General features: G+C 36.7%; 1 protein-coding gene across 6 annotated transcripts in view; it reads left to right on the top strand.

The window, feature by feature from the left end:
• FUT8 (fucosyltransferase 8) overlaps positions 1 to 13,831 on the top strand; it is a 135,844-nt gene that overhangs the window by 20,504 nt on the left and 101,509 nt on the right. For 4 of the 6 annotated variants that reach the window (XM_075030988.1, XM_075030987.1, XM_075030984.1 and 1 more), the window contains exon 2: positions 3,906 to 3,986. The gene's annotated coding sequence lies outside the window, so the exon portion shown is untranslated. The remainder of the gene's footprint in view (positions 1 to 3,905; positions 3,987 to 13,831) is intronic. The other 2 variants (XM_075030986.1, XM_075030985.1) reach the window with 1 other exon arrangement.

The raw sequence follows: 13,831 nt of genomic DNA, 5'->3' as shown, positions 1-13,831 counted from the left end.
AAAGAACTTGAGAACTGCACAGTGTCACATTGGTTTATTACATTTTGGGTGACCTACCTCCTAGCAAGTGAATAGGTTAAAAATGTGTTTATATTTGGGATGTTTTTAAAAACTCAATTCTTAGTTTGGCCCTTTCATACGTCCATGAAAGAGATCAGAGGATTATGTACTGGTCTGTGTACTATATCAGTTTTGTTGACTGCTCTTGATTTATGCCTTGAGAAAACATTATGTGTGAAAATTTCACTATCATGAAGGGACTTTATACCTTATAGCAACTGTTTTATATTTCCTTCTGGTAAGGATAAACACTTAATGATACTGAATTTTGCTCCCAATTATTACATGTGCCATTAAAAATGGTGTACTCTTAGAACAAGCTCAAAGTGGCAAAGTTCTGTCTGATAGGGAAAAACAAGTGTAAGGAAATCTTTGTCTTTTAGGCTTGTTTTGAGGAATTTTGAAGAATAATGCTTCCAAATCTGTATCTTGTTTGATTAAAATAGAATTTCATTGAAGAATTGTATGTCTTTCTCAAACCTGTGGTAGTCAAAGCTTGTTTGAAGGAGAACCTTCTCTACAAAATTGAACTGCAGAAAGAATCCTGTGCACTTCACTGCGAGAACCTTTCTTCTGCGTGCAGTAGAAGCTAGGTGATTTGGCTTTGGTCCTTGCATATTATGGATTGTGTATATTCCAGCTTTTCTTTAGCTCTTAGCAGTAAGGAATCTTAAACTAAAAAAAATTAAAAAATATACATATATATAATAGATATGTAAAATATGTATAGAAAATCTTACATATATATCTATTTTTTTAATATATATATTAAAAAGATTATTTTTCCCTCTCTTCCACTGGGATGTTCTTTCTTTCCATATTTGTTTAAGGAAACTTGCTTATTATCAGCAACTAACAATGATATCAAATAAAAGGATTGATGGGTATAAGAGAAATCTTAGTGTTATAGCTAAATAACTGTTTCTCCATTAGAAAACCACATTCTCTCTTATCTTAAGACTGGAAAATATAAATAGATTAATTTTTCTAAAAATGAAAGGTAGCAAATAGTCCACGTTTTCCCAGCAATTCAGAGTCAGAATTGGGCATACATCTAAAATTTCCAATTTGCAAGGTCACTTCATGACCTTTATCTCCAAAAAGATCTCTGCAAGAGGGGCAGATTTATCTGGAAGGCACCACTGTTTAATTAATCTAGTGATATTTGTAAATACTGTTGAGGTGGTTGAACAACAAATGCAAAGATTTTTTTAAATAGTTGTAGTTTTTATATTATAGATAGAATTCTGTTTTCAGGGATATATTAGTGATATTAGGCTGGAAAATTGTAAGCTTTTGGGTAGTTTTAAAGTTTTGAATGACTTGGAGTAGGTTGACTATTTTTTTCCACAGTTCCATAAAAAGATAATGGAATAGACAGTCACTTTACATTAGTTGTGATGATCTTAAAACAAAGGGATTTATTTCTTTCCTCTTAGTAATAGATTTATGGATGGAAAAAAAAAAAAATGCTGGTCTCCTGCGTCTTGATTTCAGTACAGCATTTGTTACTTTTTTGTGAGTTACTCTGAGCAGACTTTGGGCTACAAGAATATATTCTAAACTGAGTGCATAGTTGGTTGCAAAACAGTAATTGGAACTCAGATCAAAATTTCATTGTCATACAGGTAGAATCTGCTAAGTGGAGCTACAGATGACTTGACCAGGCTAGACTGGACTGGTTTATGTTAAACCAACTTAACGTTTCACTTTTTTGTAATTTTACTTTTTTTTAGTTATTCATGTTATGGACAAATTTTCCTGGAGGAGAGGTGTAAAATACATTGGAACTTTTGGGGGTTTTTTCCCCTCCACTTTGTCAACAACTGTTAAATAGCTACTTCACTCTGGTGGTACGTTAGTGTGGAAAAAAAGACCCAAATATTCATGCTTTCTTTTTGTTGTTCTGTGTGTGTTTTTATATATTTTAGGATACCACATTTTAAAATTCTGGAGAGCTTTTTGTAGGGCATGGTGAATTGCCTAGCCTTGTAGGACTCTGGCCTTTTGGTACTGCCTGTAATTCTGTGGCTCACAGATAAATCAACTTCTAAATTTAGTAGTAGTTTTTTTTCATTACATGAAATGTAAACATTTCCACTTCATGTTTACTATGAGCCAATCTGTCTAAATCTGTTTTTCCATATATATGGCTCACATAATATGCTACCTTCTACCTGTTATTGGGGTTGCAAATATGGACTTGTAAGAAGATATAGCGTAATGTTTCATAGAAAATTAAAAGTAACCATCATTCTACACTGTGCTCTAATGGGTTCACTGTAGGGCTAGCTCTTGGAACAGGGGGGCTCCATATTCACTTTTGCTTGGCTTCCTGAGTTACCTTCAGCTGATAGCTTCACCTCTATTTTTTTGGAACAGGTAGTGTAACTGATTTGATAAGAGGTACAATAAAAGAACTAGTTTAGTTTTTCTGGAAAGCTAAAACTCTGATGCTACTTTTTATACATGGGGTAACAGTGTTGTATTTTTTTTGTTTGGATTTCTGAGATCCTTTATCACAGGAAAAGCTATATCCTTTTTATTTAGTGTCTCCTTAGCTTAAGTATACCCAAACTATCAATCTCAAATGAAAGTGGAAATAGGCTATCTCACTCTTTCCCCCAGGCGTTCCATTTTTGGAAGTTCATGGGCTCTGACCTTGTAGGTGCTGATTATTTTAAATAATTTATTACATGAAAAAGAAAATACAGAATTCGGGTTTTTTTAATTTTTATCACTGTTGCTGCTTTTGAGATTCTTAGAGTTGCTAGTTCACCTTGTTCATTTAACAGTACAGCTGCTGAAGCTTCTCTTCGAAATATAAAGTCACTTAATTTTCTTTCAAAAATAAGATTAATTTGGCAGAATTCTCACTGCAGTAAAAGACAATTATCTGAAGCATTTATCATTTTTCTCTTCACTCCTATTCCTGGTACTATTGTTGCTTTAATTGATTTCCTATTTATTTTTCTTCCCCAGTTTTATCCCTTTCCTTGAAGTCAGGTTCACAAATTAGCTTTTCAACATCCAATTTATTGCTGTTTCAGAGTCTGATATGTGCAGCTTTTGATTGCTTTTCTGTTAAATGGCCAAGAATCAACACTTAGTTCAGTAGTATACAGCCATTCAGAATTAGTGAGACCACTGTTACAAAATGATGTAGTAACTCCATGCCTTGATAATCCAAAAGTAAGAATTTGTTTAAAGCAATCTACTATGTCATATATGGTCTACTGTGTATGCTATGTTATGTACAAAACCATAAATAAACAAGTGGTACAAACTAAGTTAATTTGCTTACATCTGTTTTGAAGGTAGAGCCTGTTCTTTTCCATGTGGCAACTATTTCAGTTTCAGGAGTTTACTATTTTAATTTTTCGCATCTGGTTTTAGGATCTTGATCCTACAATTTTTCTCAGTGTTCTTGTTTTGTTTGTTTTTTTTGTTTTGTTTTTTTTTTTTTTTCCTAAAGCCTGGCTATGTATATCCCAAGAATGAATCCACTGCTTTTTTCCCCCTTGTTTTCTTAATTCATTTTCACAGATGACTTGAGGGTCTATACTTAACCTTTGTTGGTTTTTTTGGCAATGAAGCAGACAGTTTCTATTTTTTTCAACTTCAGTATAAATAGAGGTTGTTCATATGTATAAATGTCTGTTTTTGTAAGTGTTTTGCTACAAGAAATCTGATCACAAATCATATAAAATTCTGAGCAATATTTTTAATAAGAGCATTTGCATGCATCTCTTGAATGCTGCATTTAATAGTGAAAGGATGAAAACATGGATAAAGATGAAAAAAGGATAAAAACTAATGATCTTCTTTTCCTCTTCTACTTTCAGAGAATTACCTAGGCTTCAAAATGAAAGTGAGGAAGAAGAGTCCCCAAAAGTGTTAATTTGAAAAGTAATTATTGCTGGTAGGTAAGTACTTATCTTCCTCTGTGATGTTGCCTCCACTGGGACAAAAACTAGGTGTAAAGAATCTAGATGAAGACTTGTGCTACTTAAACAGCAACTGAAAACTGCTCTTCTGTTGATAAATCCTTGTCAGCTGGAAGAAGCAAATTTTGCAAAAGTGAGGTCAGGTCCTTTGCTTTTATGTCACATCACTGAGAAAATTGGGTCAATCAGACACTCGTTTCACCTTTCTTTTCTCCTTACACCCATTATTTTCCCTTCTCCTCTTTGCCTCTCACCTCTAAAAAGAGAAGTTCTTGGATAGATACATTAAGTACCTTCTGTCTTCTGTACAAAGCCCTTCTTCTTTGGCAGTATTTTTGGGCGCTTTCATCTGTATTGCAGATATTACATGTATTGCTCAGAGACAAGCACTACTTCTACAGAAGTTGGGCACAGGCCCTATTCCATGAAGTTTCCCTGAGAACTGTAACTAAGCAAGCTGTTGTGGCTTTAATGTGTGCTCTGGGATATCCTAGATCCAGTGCTAGATTTTCTCAAATGGTGATGAGTATTGAAAACTTAATACTACAGATTCTTATGTTTTTGAAGGTCTATGCAAGTACCATAATACTAATTTAAATAAATGTATCATAAAAGATAAATCTTAGAAGAATAGTAACTCTCTTCTTTTTGAGAAGTTGATTAAAGAATGAAGTGAACTTCACTGAAGTGTGAATTCAGGTGTGAACCTGGAGACCAAGCATGTTGTGATGTTGTTCTTTTTTGATGCAACTGTAGAAAAGACTGTTATGATCAGTATTGTTAATTATGGTAAAGGTAAGAAGGTTGTGAAAGTTAAAGAAACTTTCACAATTGAACAAATTAGACTAACAGCTCAAACAAATTTGTTGCAGATGAGATGCTTTCACTGTTCACCCAACTTCAGTAATGGTTGTCAAGCTGAAGACATCTGAAGTACTCTTAATTTATTATTTATTTATACAGTTTTAACTCTTGAAGTACTTTGTTAGCTTAAGAATTTAATGAATGGTTTAAAAAAAAAAAAGGAAAAAAGAAAATGTGGGATTTAAAATTATGTTCTGAGGACCTCATGGCCAGGCCAGGACAAAGAATATGGTGGTAGCTTTCCAAGCATCCTGTTTCAAGTTGAGTTTCTTGAAACTCGTTTGGCTGTTGTAACTGCTTACTATTGCTGGAAGGGGTTGTTTCCATTTCCTGAACCCTGCTCTTCTCCATATCTGACCTCTGCTGAAACTGATTAACTGATTTATCTTGCAAACCCGGCAAAAAGGTGGCTAGTTTTGTTTCTTGGTTTGTCGGTTGGATCAGCTCAGATAAGCATTCAGAAAGTGTTAAAGGAAGAAATGAGACTCTGGAGGCAGGAGCAAAGAGTGTGGGAGCATAACCTGTCCCTTTAGGCAGCAGCCAGTCAGTGGATCTGTCCAGCAGTTTGTAGTAACGCTGTGTTAAAAGTTGCTAGACTGGAAATGGATGATTTGACTTTAGAGAAGAACAGGTGTGGCTTCTGTGAGAGCTTTAGACTAGAACTGGCTAATCTCACCACATCCCTTCCAGCCATTGCTGTTGGCAGGAGTGACCTGTCGATACTGAATAGAAGCAATGACTCGGAGGGAAAAAATCTTAGCAGATGACTAGAAAATCTCTAATAGTCTTTCCCTGCCTCAGCCCAGCCCCATGTGAATATCTGCATGCTCCAGGCCCTGGAAATGAATGAAGAGTACATATGAAGAATTTGCATGACTTGTCCAAACCTCACTTCTTATCAGAATTGGGTGGTCCCTTGTACATGGTGTTCCATAATACAGCAATTTGTCTGTATGTTAGTTTACAGTTTTGTAAATTAAAAATTTTTTTTGGTTTAACTGTGAGCCTGGATGCGTGCATATATGCTTGCTTATACTTAGTTTTTATACTTCATTTTGTACTGTGTTCACCCTACCTTGATTTGTCTGTACACTGTGGCAATGGTTGCATCTTTTGTAGAGATGCAGTCCTTCCTTTGGCAAGGACAAAGTGCAGTGGTTTAGAACTACACGAAACCTCTTTTTGCCTTTTCTGTCCAATTTGTGTGGGAGGATAATTAAGAGGATTTGTGCAGGTCTATAAACTGCAGTGTCTGGAGCACTAGTTAAGCCAGTGGTTTTGTATGCATGGCTCAACTACTAAGGGAGATTGAGCAGTGGAGGAAAGCTGATTTGAGCTCAGTATCTAGGTAAGATCTAGTTAGTGCTGGTAGATTGAGGCAAGTAACTAAGTAATAGAGCGAAGGCGATATTGTTCCTGTATTACTTGCTTATGCAATCTGTGGATTGTGTTGCATTCCTGCTTCCTGTCAGATTGTATAACAAACTGCATTCGGAACTATTTTCTGCTATCAGAGTCTGGCTGGGAAAAACTGTATTTAATCCATCTGCCTATTTAATATTTTTTCTTGGTGTTTCTCGCATGTAAAAACATTCCTATGGTAGTCTTCCCCTTCCCCCCCCCCCCCCCCCCCATCATATTTCATGCTTGGTCTAATCCATTCCATCTATGAACTGTGGTTTTGTAGTTTATTAAAAAAGAAAGATCAACTAGGCATTTTTTATTACATTCTAAACACTTTCTTATCCTTTCTAAGACATACTGTAAGTTAGATTTATCTGTGATAGACTTTTGAAGATAAACTAATCTCTGCAAAAATCCTTCGAGTTGTAAGGTTTGTTGTAGGGGCACCTGAAATCTTGGATAGATATTTTTTATTTCTACATATCTAAATAGATCAACCTATGATTCCTGATGGAAAAGGAAAGTATCTTTTCAGAAGGGTATGTTGCTGATCTAGCCCTGCCCTTTTTATCAGGATCAAAGGTGGACCATCCCTCTGTGTTTCTGGAGTATCTACTGTCTTTCTTGCTTACTATTTCCCCTCTCACCTGAGGATCAGCAAAGTCTGTTTCTTGTTCTACCATTCAGCTTCCATTCACTGTTTTATTCTGGTAGTCATTTAGCTTGGATTCTTGTTTGAAAGATGGCTTATTGCTTGGCTGGCTCTCTGAAATATATTCCTTATTAAAAGTGCGTTCTATGTAAGTCAGTTATGATGCAGCAGCCTAAACAACAGTCTTTCAAACCTCTCAAGAAAAGAGGTTACTAATGTACCCATTGACTTCCACGTTTACTGCAGTGAAAAATGATAGAAGGCTGAGAGACTGCAGAGAATTTGGAAGATTGGATTAGAAATTGACATGAACCAACCAATTAGAATGATCTGGGAAAAATGGGATACAAGCCATTAAGGGCAAGTTTAAAATACTGCTTTTAAATTAAAGGAAAATAAAATAGGCAAGTACAGAATAAGGAATGGCTGAGAGTTCTGAAGAAGAAGATTGCGAGTTAAGAGCTGACCTTAAGTCAACAGTACCATGCACAAAAAAAGTTCTGAAAATTTAACATCATACCGGGATAAATAAAAGGAAGCACTGTCATAAACCACTGCGTAAATCCCTCTGCTCAGCTTAGGTTAGAAGTGGAGTCAACAATCTCATTGTGTCTGGTTTTGCGCCATGCACTTAATACATGCAAACAAATCAAAATTACCTTGCCAAATGGGAGAGTCCAGAAGGCAATAGTACCGATGATCAGAACACTGGATCCAAGACGTATGAGGAGAGGTTGAAAAAATCGAGGCTGATTTAATGCAGAGAGTAGGTGCTGCTGTTCTAGGTCTTTTGGAACGCTACAAAATCTAATAAGCTTACATTTTTACCGGTGCAGTTTAATGCAGTGTGTCTTGTGAAGTACTGCAATAGACTGGGAAGAGCATATGGCTGTCTTTGAAATTTCATAAAAAGTAGTAAGGCACATGAGCATGTGTGATCTCATCTTAGTGGAGAGGGGTGGTCTAATAACCTTCTGATAACCTTATTACATTTTATGATTTAATGTCTAGTTTCTAGCCTTTTTTTTTCTTAATTGGCTATCTCTTTTGTGAGTGAAGCATGGGGAGAACAGCTTTTTGCAAAAGATGCCCAGAAACACCATAGAATCTCTTTCTGCATATTACAGTAAGTTTTGTGTTTAAAAATTTTTTTTTAGCTTAAATATTTTCTTCCAATGGACCAATTAACTTCTGATCTTGAATGCATTTAATTTTAAACTTAAATAGTCCAAATCTAAAACATTGACTGTAAATTTGGCAGAATTAGAGATGGTAACCTTGTAGAAATTATTTGGCTATAAATTAGTAATATTTTTATAGTGCCTCACATATCAAATTTCAAGTATAATTGATAATCTATACCATTTTAAATGTCTTAAACTGTTACATTAAACTAAAACTAGGTGTTGACTAGTTGTTTAAGAGGGCAAGATCAGAGGAAATAGCCAGACAAGAAGTCTGTTTTGTCTGGAATATGTTTCCTGCTTCACAAGTTCCTGCAGTTAAATAGGTGAGGAACTATGTCACAGGGTTTTTGTGTTTTTTTTTTTTAATATGAAATACAGAGTTGGTATAGCCAATTCTGATGAAATTATCTGGGTGTTATGAATTTTTACCTAATATTATCATTTTGGATAAAATGATAGACTGGGGGCGTTAGTCATGCCCACTTTTTGTTGTTTATTAGAAGAAATTGTAGTTGTCATGGAGAGAAGAATAGGATGTGGATAAATGCCAAGGCTACATCTACAAAATAGATATATTCTGCAGTTGTTTTGGCTTTGCTTTTTTTTTTTTAATGATGTAATCATACTACACTGATAATTCAGTACTTTTTTGTGTGTCTGTCTTTGATTTATGTTAAATGGTGGCTAATAAACACTTCAGAAATTGGTGGAAACTGTTACCATAGGATAATCTTAATTTAATTTTTTTTGCACTTCAGTCTTGGGGTTTGGTTTATTTTTTTGTTACCTCTTGTTTTTAAACAAATGTAGAAATAACCCAAGTCTAAAGGGAATGAGAATAATTGAATGCCTTGCTAGTATGTACAAAACAATAGATCAGGACATAGGTTAATTATAGGATGATTCACTTGAAATTGTTCCTGATGAATACTGTCTTTTAATCAGATGGATTTTTCCTAAAGATATTTGTTGTAACTCATGTTAACTGTATTAAAATTATGATTAATGAACCCCCAAAACTGTCAGCAAACAGGGAACTTTCAAACCCTAAGGAAGGTTCCCTTAAGGCTGCATGGCAGGGGGTTCTTGGTCATTGTCTTTGCTGGCTCTTGGGGAGATATATTGCTCCTAATAAATCTCTAAAAGTTGTAGTTTTAAAGATATAGTAATTTTAATGATATAAAGTGATCACTAACTGTTAAATTGCTTGGCGAGTTGAACTTACTTGAGGAACTTGTATTTGAATAGAGCCAAATGCGTGATCCCAGGTCTAGAGACTAATATTGTAGATTGCACTTACGGGTTAGAGACAGTATTTTTGAATAAAACAACCAGCAGCAGAGATGGAGGGGAGGTGGTATTACTGCTGTGTACAATATTAATGTAATATACCCACCATAGTCCAACTAGGTTGGAGGTCTAGTCTTCAGAAATAGTCTTAGGAAGTAGAAAGGGGTTTAGAAAAGAGCTATAAGAATCATTCACATCCTGGGAAAGTGTATTGCATTCTAGAGTTTTAAGAAGCCTATTCTATTGAGGTGTTACTTGAGAAGTTTTGAAGATTTGTACTTTAATCCTATATGAAAGGGCATTGGTAAGAGCTGAAAACAGACGTGTTTGGTAACTAACAAGTTGAGCAATTTATCTGGAAATCATTCATTCTCTCTTATTTAATGTGTTTGCATCACATGGATGGCTTTAGTAAAATATATGCATGACCTTGGACAAAGTGTGTGGTTCTGATGCAAAAAATAGGAAAAAGTTTAAATGAACATTGGATTTCAGTGGTCAGTTTGTGGGTTGTTAGATTATGCTGGAGACAGTATTAATAAAGTCTGTATAAACAAATTCCACCACCACCCACCCCCCCCGCCGAAGGCTTTTTAAATTAACCCTAGCAATACTTAGTTCAACAAAAATTTCAGAAAGCATTGTGATTACTGCAATTAGCCTTCATTTGTACTATGTAAAAATAGGCTTGTAAGTGGCTGAACTTAAATAGGCTTTTTATTAAAAACCTCCTTGTGATATGGCCATGATTTTTAAAACAATTTATTGAAATAGAAAGAATGTAGATTTGTAGCAAAGCCCACAATTCAACAGCTTGCTTGTAGGAATAACACTTATGGTAGTGTTGTGGTTTAAACCCAGCCAGCAACTAAGCAGTACGCAGCCGCACGCTCGCTCCCTTCCCCCTACCCAGTGGGTTGGGGGAGAGAATCGGGAAGAAAAAAAGGTGAAACTCATGGCTTGAGATAAGAACAGTTTAATAGAACAAAAAGGAAGAAACTAATAATGATAATAATAATAAAATTACAATAATAATAAAAGGATTGGAATATACAAAACAAGTGATGCACAAGGCAATCGCTCAGCACTCGCCGACCAATGCCCAGTTAGTTCCCAAGCAGCGATCTCCCCCAGGCCAACTCCCCCCAGTTTATATACTGGCCATGACATCACATGGTATGGAATATTCCTTTGGCCAATTGGGGTTAGCTGTTCTGGCTGTGTCCCCTCCCAACTCCTTGTGGGCATAAGAATCTGAAAAATCTGTGACTTAGTCTAAAAATTACTTAGCAACAACTGAAAACATCAGTGTGTTATCAACATTCTTCTCATACTGAACCCAAAACATAACACTATACCAGCTACTAGGAAGACAATTAACTCTATCCCAGCTGAAACCAGGACAGGTAGCTTTGCATGTCTCAGTTTCAAAATTCAGCTTTTGCTGAAAAAGCCAACTCTAGTATTTAAACAAAATTGTTTTGTAAATGAAAAAAAGTCTCCTGCCACCATTGTTTCACTCTGTAGATGCCCCATTCCCTGTCTTGTGAGATAATCTTTCATTGATGTTCCTCACAGTGTGTCTTGTCAGCAATTGGCCACAATTTCAGTTGCCTAATGATTACTGTGATTGGAATCAAGATGTTGTCTTTAAAATTAACCAATGTGTTTTAAGTAACTTTTTTCATGCTGTAGTCTGTATAATGTAAACTGCATGGATCTTTTCAGTGTGTGTGAATTGTAGAATCATGCTGGTTGGAAGGGATTTTCATTTAGTCCAGCCCCTCAACAGCAGCTTCTGTTAGAGCAGCTTGCTCAAGTCTGGCTTTGTATATCTTCAAGAATGGAGACTCCACATCACCTGAGACCTACTCTGCTGTTTGACAATCCTCGTAATTTTTTTTTTCCTTTTTTTTTTTTTTTTTTAATTGAGATGGAATTTACTGTCTTCCAAATTGTGTCTGTTGCCTCTTGTCCTTCCACTGGGCAGAAAAAATGTGCAACCCCATCTGCTGAGTACTTGCAGGAATACCTCTGTGTATATCATAGTCATACAAGAAGGGAACCAAGAAAAGGATGAGAGGTTGTGTGGTAAGGTAGCTTCTACCAGAAGAGGAAAAGAGAATAACTAAAATGCCGGTGCTGCTGTTCATGGTTTTGACATTCTGATGCAGTTTCAGGCTATGTCTGTTTGGAATACATTAGGAACATTATTACCAGAAAGTGGATTTCTTTCAATACTCAGAAAAGGGTACCATAGTAACATCTGTGAAAATTAATTCACTGAAAGGGGATGTACCAGGGGATACAGACTCTTGGAGAAAGCAAGGACACTTTGGATACCAACATGAGACCTGACGAACGGGTGAAGTGAGTTCAAGGCGGTAGCTTCTATTTATTGTTTCTATGTTCTTGCGGAAGCTTGACATTCTTCCTCCCCTCCCTGGCAACATCTTCTGTTTGTAGCTCTGAGTACGTGATAAGAAAAGGAAAGGAAAGAACTAGCTCTCAAAGCATCTTAAAAACCTAGTTGGCCATAAAAAGCCAAACTAACTGATTTTTAAGCCAGATTTGGGTGGTAAACTAGAAATATGAATGGTACAAAAGGCATTTCTCTCCTCCCCCCCCCCCCCCTTTTTTTCTCCCCTTCTTGTGCTGTTTCAGAAAACTTTTGAGCAGATGCCTTGTCCGTGCCGTAGAATCATAGAATCATTGAGGTTGGAAAAGATCCTTGAGGTCATCAAGTCCAACTGTTAATGTAACCCTGCCAAGTCCACCATTAAACCATGTCCCTAAGTGCCCTGTCTACATGTCTTTCAAATACTTCCAGGGATGGTGACTCAACCACTTCCCTGAGCAGCCTGTTCCAATGCGTGATAACACTTTTGGTGAAGAATTTTTTCCTAATAACCAGTCTAAATCTCCCCTGGCACAACTTGAGGCGGTTCCTCTCGTCCTATCACTTGTTGCTTGGGAGAAGAGACCGACACCCACCTCACTACAACCTCCTTTCAGGTAGTTGTAGAGAGTGATAGGGTCTCTCCTCAGCCTCCTTTTCTCCAGGCTGAACAACCCCAGTTCCTTCAGCTTCTCCTCATAAGACTTGTGCTCTAGACCCTTCAACAGCTTCCTTGCTCCTCTTTGGATGTGCTCCAGCACCTCAACATCTCCCTTATAGTGAGGGGACCAAAACTGAAAACAGTATTTGAGGTATGGTCTCACTGGTGCCAAGTACAATGCTTGCCATGATTGCCTTCAGTATCATACAGCAGCCATAATCACCACTGCCACTACTATTTTTGCCATTTTTAGTGCACTGTTTCTACATTTCTATCTTCAGCTACTCAACAGTTCATGCTGCAGCCTTTTAGTATCTGTAAGCTATGACGAATGGTATACAGTTTTCCTGAGGCTGGTAACAAACCACTCCTGAAACAAACTGATCTAATTTGGCGCGACTCTTGTAGAAAAAATGTAACGGTACTTGTGTTCTCCCCCCTACTCCTCCTTGTTTAATGTGAACTAAATAAATCTGCTTTCTGTCAGTGGCCTTTGGTTGAGGTATCAGATGCCTGAAAGACTGACTTTGATTAGGAGAAGGGAAGACATAGCTTAGGAAATGATTTTCCAAGCTTCTCTGGTGGTAAAAAGGCTACTTGGCAGGCAGAGATGGGAGGCACGATGTATTAGAGGCAGTGCCACAAAACTATTTAGAAGAACGTCCACATTAGATGGAAAAATGAAAGAAGGATTGCCATTGGCTTTGCAAACAGAACTGAGACCTCAATTTATTGCTCAGGGAATAAACATGTTAGAGTATTACAGAGGAATCCCAGTTCATTTCTCAGTACCATACTCCCCTCTGCTTACAAGTTATCCACATACCCTTACCAAAGTCAGCATGTTACTGGTAACTTTTTCGTCACAAATAGTGTGTAAAATACAATGTGTAACAGTAACAGGAATATTAAATTCTGTGAAATCCATCCTTGCGTCAAGGCATTACCACTCCTTTTCAGCCAATCAGATGCGCATTCAAGGATCATGTTGCATCTCCTTATGCAGTAGTTGTGTCACTCCTTTCTCCTCTTTAGACCCGTGCAGAATTTCACCTGTCAGGCTAAAGGTAGAGTCATTCAGGGTGAGTATTGGCATTGCAATGCTGCCACTGAATATGTGCCTTTCCAGGAAAAATGCTGATGTTTTCACAAATTCCTATTTTTAAATGACTGCTTTTTGCACCTTCCTGCCCAACCGTGTTAATATTGATGGTATTTTTTTTTTAACCATACAAAAGTACTCCTTTCCGTTCTATACTTAAGATTGGCTTAGGAAGGCAGAACTGCTATATGTTTCTTTCCTCTTGATTGATCACATTTTAGAAATTCCATTGTCTTAAAATGATCTTTTTCCTGCACATTACAGTT

This window comes from Buteo buteo, chromosome 6 (assembly GCF_964188355.1).
Source record: "Buteo buteo chromosome 6, bButBut1.hap1.1, whole genome shotgun sequence".
Taxonomy (NCBI): domain Eukaryota; kingdom Metazoa; phylum Chordata; class Aves; order Accipitriformes; family Accipitridae; genus Buteo; species Buteo buteo.
The sequence above is the reverse complement of the archived record's forward strand: the minus strand, read 5'-3'. Positions and strand labels throughout refer to the sequence as shown.